We start from the raw sequence: 6,918 nt of genomic DNA, 5'->3' as shown, positions 1-6,918 counted from the left end.
ACACTATTAATGTTTTGTAGTATGTTTACTGATATTAGACATTTTATATCTATGAAAAGTTAAAAATATTAAAAACCCTTAAAAAGTAATTTATGTTTAATTTTTTTATTTTTCCGATTTGCGGAAAATCTTCCGCAATTCGGAAAATTTTCCGGAACATTTTCTGGAAATTTTTCCGCATTTTATTTTTCCGGAAAATTAACAACACCACTCACAATAGACTACATAGCCTACTAGATGGAATAGTACTAGCAACGTTAAGCTTATTTGGCTTATGGTCTGGCGCGATTATCTCTCTACGATTTACTCTAAAACGTCTCACTCGGCGGCGCTGCAGTGGAGGAAATTGAAAATTTGGATGACGTGTTTTTAACCACCTCTCCCACTCCCTCTTTTTACTTCGCGACAAGCTCTCACTAAACATTATACCGTACCACGGCCAACTTTGATACTCGCGCCATAGCGGCCAACCCATTCGCCGAAATTCCATGACCAAGGATTTTCCCTCTATAAACCATGCTATAAACTATCGGCGTTCAGCCCCACTTTCGTTTTTATATTGGCTTCAATGCAAAAACTATTCTAAAAATAATTTTCCGCTAGGGGCGCTCAGAGCCGAGAGATATTTTTGTTCGTAGGTTAACATAGAAAATTCTACGAATGGGTTGGCCGCTATTACGCGAGTGTCAAAGTTGGTCGTGACCGTACTGACACACTTTTGGGTCTTATGTCGCTTTTGTTAATACCTACTGATATGTATAGAGATGTATCACGTCGTCTGCTCTCCCTAGCTTTAACAGTGGAAACGGTCGCTATGTTGTGGGGGTTTCTCTTTGCTAAAAAGCATTAGTGACGTTAGTCACGTGGTCACTAAAATATCTCTACAGAGCTCGGCGGAACAGATAAATTTACCACAAAAAATTAGATTATTCATAAAAATTTCTTACCAAGCTTATCTTGTAGAAATTCTGGCAGGTTCGCCAAGGTTTCTGCTACACCTTCAACAAATTACGCTTTCCAAAAGTGAGAAAATTATACCTTAATAAATCTTTCCGCCTGATCGTTGTTACTTAAATTTAGTAAAATTTAATTACCGATTTTAATCTATGTAAAAAGTGAAATATTAAATAACGAAATAGTTCCAATTTTATCTGAGGAATGAAATGAAGCATTAATATTATAATATAATATAAATTCTAAAATAGACTTATTCAATAAAATGTATTTAAAAACCATTCCAAAATGTATTTATTTATAACTTAACAGTAGAAAAAAATTACAATATATAAAAGCACTCCTTGGTGTAATTGAATTTATAAACTCAACCAATTAATTATTGAAAAATTAAGTTATCTTTTCGCTTTGGAGGATTCTAGGGCAAAATACAACGGTTGTTTCCTCAATAAAGCTTAATTTCCCCTTTTTAGTTCCACATCGAGATATATATATCGAAGTGGGACTATTGCTATGGACGGAATGTCGTTAAGTGTTGTTTGTTGTTTGTTTGGCGTGGAAAGCAACGACACGGTAGATGGAGCTTCGAAAAATAAATTTATTAATATAATTTATATTATTGGCGCCACCGAGCTCCGAACCCAATTAGCTGCTGGCCGCGTAACCCCCAAAAACCGACGCCTTTAGCAACCGAGCTACGCTATTCTCTTAATTATTTTCGGAACTTCTAGTCCTTTTAGCGACGCGGGGGATTTGGCTAGTTAAGTTGTCGCAATTATCGTTCCTTTTTCCGCGTTATTTTACGTATATTTACGGCGTTTAAGGTCAAGTGAACCTCAAACTTCACTACTTTTGGTGCCTAAACTACCCAAATGTTTGATATAAATTTCCTAAAATAAACCCATTTTAATCCCAGTTTAAGAATTTCTTTATATCATATTTCCACTAATTTCAATAATTTAAAAGAATTATGTTCGTCGTGTTTTGCTTACCTATTTCACCTTTGATGCTTTCCGTCTATCTAACGATAGGAAATCACATGGCCTCAACAGCTTTTGTATTGGTTAATTTGGTTTGCCCACCCGGGTATCCTGAGGGTGGGCGGTGGCCACTCTTTAACATAGGAGGGTAAATTATATATCAAACGATAGGAAATCACATGGCCTCAACAGCTTTTGTATTGGTTTGCCCACCCGCGTTTCCTGAGAGTGGGTGGCGCCCAAGTTTTAATCCTTCAACTTAGGATGGAATTTTATATATCTAACGATAGAAAATCACATGGCCTCAACAGCTTTTGTATTGGTTTGCCCACCCGCGTATCCTAGGGTGGGCGGTGCCCACTCTTTAACATAAGATGGTAAATTATATATCAAACAATAGGAAATCACATGGGCTCAACAGCTTTTATATCAGTTTTCTCACCCGGTTCTCCGGATGGTGGGCGGCATCCACTCTTTAACTTAGCATGGCAATTTATATATCAAACGATAAGAAATCACGTAGCCTCAACAGCTTTTGTATTAGTTTGCCTACCTGTGTCTACTAAGGGTGTATGGGTTTGCCCACTCGAGTACACTGATGTGGAACTAATATTACGGCCTGGGCCGACTTGTTTTACTTCGTAACGTTTTTAGATAGTTTATTTACTCAACATTGGATTTTTCAAGCAACGATTTTATTACACTACGTTGAGGTGATACACGGGCATCGACTGCTGACCACAAAATAGAAAAAGCATCCACTTACACGCGCTACGACTCTAGCTCAAATTACCACTGACGTCTATACAGTGATTTCAGTATCACGTGACACAACGTCACCTATGCACGAAATGGCGGCCATAGCCAAAGCTACGAACTGAAACTACTCTATTCACAGAAAAGGGAAATTCGTTGATCCACCATATATAAGGAATTTCATATTAACTTTAAAGCAAGTCTGGACTTAACTCGAAGCACCACGACCCCCAAATTTAAGTCACGCTTACCGTTTCAAGAAACCGGGAAAAAGCGAGTTATTTTTCGAGCACCCCCTGCCGGAATTATACTACATATTAAACGAGAAAGTGCATAAAAAATTACGGCAAAAAGTACATTCCCTTTCAAATGCCAACGAGCTGGATTAAGCTGGTCCGGAATTATTTAAACCATAGACCGTAGATACAGGGACGAGAAAGTGTATTGGCGGCCTCTGTTGGAATATATTACCTAAAACGACCTAAACGCAAGGAGAGTTAGTTGTAAACAAAAAAAATGGCGGTCACCTAATTTTAGCGGTTCTTGACGAGGCTTAAGTGTTCAAAAAAAATGGGAATTTTTTATTTAAGCTCGTAGTTTTATTTTTAATTTAACATCAAAATGGTAAAAAAACGATGTGCCTATTTGAATAAATTTTTTTTAAATCATACCTGCAATACGGATGTTCCACATGCACATGAGAACGAATTTTGGCGACTGACTTTATTTTAAGTAGTACCCAGTAAAAGTCTTTCTTTAGGTAGTTTTTGGTTTTTAATTTTAGAACTTTCCATAACCGGATTTTTATTGCTGAATTCTTTAACTACAATAATACTGTCAATGGTGAATCACGTCTTAACAATGACCGCAGTTTGTTTACATCTAACTCCCCGTGAATATGAAGACGTTTAAAATCGAATTTTTTTCCCTGCTTTCTCGTCCCTGTATCATTTCTACTGTCCTTGTTCGGTAGGGTGCGCCATAGCTTCTCTCTTTTCTCGCTCATGGCGCTAGTCTAGCACGATAGTAGAAACCTCCAATTCTTCTATTCGAGGAAGCGTGCCCGCCCTGAAGAGGTTTTCTCACTTGAAACCTTTATTGGTTCATATTTAGTGTTCATTTTTTAAATGCACCCTTAATTAACAAATAAAGAACAATATCCGAGCTATAAATTAATTATTTTCATTATAGTTTGGATATTTATTCAAATATAATTTCTTAATAATGAGGTACGTGGTTTTAGATTCACGAAAGGCGTTCTAGTAGATGTGAGAAATGAAAGCAATACCAAAGCTGGGATACTTTTAGTGGGATAATTCTTCATAAACCACTGTATTTCACACTACATAAAACACGTGGTTTGAAAAATGAGGGGTGTGAATTATGTATTGCCCCAAATTCCTGAAAAGGTTATACTCCCTTTAAACGCAACACAAAAGAATGAACTCCGATTCAAAATTCGTACACGAAAGCGAGCCTAGAATTTATTTTGTAAAGTGAAATTTCGATAAATGTATTTCTCGTAACGTTCAATAATATTTAACAAATACTAAAAATGAAAAGTGAGCCTGAAATACCTCCTCATACATAAATGGTCTATTCACATGAGCCAACATTTCCCCCCAATTGTGGTGATGAACAGTTTTCTAAAATTGTTAATTTTCCGGAAAAATTTAATGCGGAAAATTTTTCGGATTGCGGAAAATTATCCGCAAATCGGAAAAATAAAAATTGAAACATATATTACTTTTTAAAGGTTTTTATTCTAGACTTGTCTAGAAGCTCAGTTTTACTTATGGATTCGAAAAAATGAGGCGAAAATAAAGCGAAATTTAAATTTGCGAACAATATTAGGCGAATCGTCGAATGAAAACCTAATTCTTCTTTTTTCCGGAAAAAAGGCCTTGTTTATTTTCCGGAAAATTTTACGAGCGGGAAATTTCCGACTTACAACTCTACAGTTTTCGATTAGAATTCGAAAAACACTTGCTTGTTTGTTTACGCGAATGCACGAACTGACATTAACCGAAGAATAGAGCTCGGGGTTTGGATAAGAAATATCCGTTTCATTTGTTTTGATCCACATGTGGTCAGAATTTATATACCGGTGCTCCAAGCGAATCAAAAAGCATATTACACCGGTGGTCTCATCAGAATGCCCTACGGCAGCGTCCACAAGCCCGGACAGGTGACAAATCCAGCGTGGGTAGTAGTACCCTACTACTGATGGTCTCGGGTTTTTTGACTTCCGGTTTTGACGTCACGTTGATCATCGGAGACTCAGTGGAAACATCGGCTGGGCGAGGTGGTTTTTCCGTTGCTCATCGGTGTCGTGACGTCATTCGACAAAGTTAAAGGAGGAGTAGCAGACGATATTTTGTTCGTTAAGTCAGCGAACTATATAAATCGTACAACTTTAGATTTTTGTGACGTAGCGTTGATTAAAAGAACTCAACGATAACTCAACGGTTTTTCTCCGTTGATAGTTGTTGAACGCAGCCTTTAACTGCACGATGAATCTAACGTAATCACGTGACCTCTCGTATTTTATATAAAGAGCTTTTAGCATCCGCTTCACAAACCTCTCGAAGTATGTAAATAATCGACAAGTTAAGCAAAATAATCTCAACTACAACTTTCCTCTACGCGTCATCAAAAGGACCGCCTAACGTGTCTAATAATCTACGAAAACTTCAACGGAACAAACTGAGAAAGGTTTAACTTAACGGGGACCAGCGCTTGTTCTAACGACAGAAACGCGACAGCCCACTTTCGAGAATATGACCAAGATAATTAAATATCTTTCTTTCGTATCGAAATAGTCATTTTGCTCTCGTAACTCACTATTTTCTCGACTCCTTTATCCTCCAGATAACAAAGCCTTCATTTCATATTCGAATATCGCGTTCCTTTCTAATCATTTATTAAAGTTTCTTGTCAAAAAGAGGAGTTTGAGGAATACGGGAGAGTTAGGGGAAAATACAACGAGGATAGGGATGGTGAGAACAGGGCGAAAGGTACCCATGCAATCTTCAATTTCCTACGAGTGGACTCTTAAAAGGTTTCTATAGGAAACTTCGGAGAAATCAATTTCTCATCTTTTGTATCGTTAAAAAAGAAGGAGTAATCCAAATTAGGTAGGTGGCCAGAATCTGGGCTGGCAGTGAATTTCAAAAATAGTGTCAAGGTTATTAAAAGGGTAAAAGGAGCGATACAATGGACGGATTCTTAAAAGCAAAACTCTTCCAAGAAGGATCGGCCATCTTTCGAGCTAATTACTTAGAGGAAACTATGCGGTATATCGGTAGGCCTATTGAGGGCCTGGGTTTACAGCTTTGGAGGACTTTATATGGGTAATCTTAGAATTAACTAAATTTGAGTTTTCAGTGTACACAAGCGTAGTGGCCAACGTTAGAAGCTTCAAAACGGCTGGATTTTCGTCTAATGGCATATCGTAAGCTTAACCGACGATAATCCAGCAGTTTATTAGCTTATCGCTTTGGTCGCAACGTGGCTCTATATAAATTGAAAAGGCTAATTTGTGGCGCTAGGAATTTTCAGCACGTAGGCTCGTTATTTATCACCCCCCCCCCCCCTTCCTAAAGGTTAAAATTAGGTGATAAAATCTCAAAGTTAATTGACAATAAATTGTTTTTATTGTCGTGAAATATTTCCAAAATTTTAATTTTCTTTATTGAAACTAAAATTTACATATTTTCGAAAATAATTGGCTCCCCCATTGTCCAATATTTGATGGCGCCACTGATTGACGTACCCCGCGGTTTAAAGTTTAAAAATAAACTCGCCATCAGGTAATTTTCACTTTAAATAGTGATAAAACACGGCATTAGGTAAAATAGTCCATAATGAAAAAGGATGAAAAAGCTAAACCCTAAAGAAATTTGAAGAAATTAAAAAACTTACAAATAGCTCGGACCAAATAGATCTTCGAGAAAAAAACTTACAAATAGCTCGGACCAAATAGATCTTCGAGAAAAAACTAAATAAAACAGCCAGAAATTCCAACGATAGACTCTTGGCAATGCAGTTTTTATTAACTTAACATTTCCACTTTAGTCGAATTAATTCCTAAATGTGAAACCGCCATCATCGTCATTTTTGCAGAATCAAATTAATATCGTCTGGAATTTGGCGGCTACTTGATTCTCGGAATCTGTTTCGCCGCGTGGGAGTGCATGTTAAGCGATATTGCGGCCCAAAATGCAAA

Source organism: Leiobunum rupestre, chromosome 6 (assembly GCF_980474605.1).
Source record: "Leiobunum rupestre chromosome 6, qqLeiRupe1.1.hap1, whole genome shotgun sequence".
NCBI classification, from domain to species: domain Eukaryota; kingdom Metazoa; phylum Arthropoda; class Arachnida; order Opiliones; family Sclerosomatidae; genus Leiobunum; species Leiobunum rupestre.
This window is presented reverse-complemented; position numbering follows the sequence as displayed.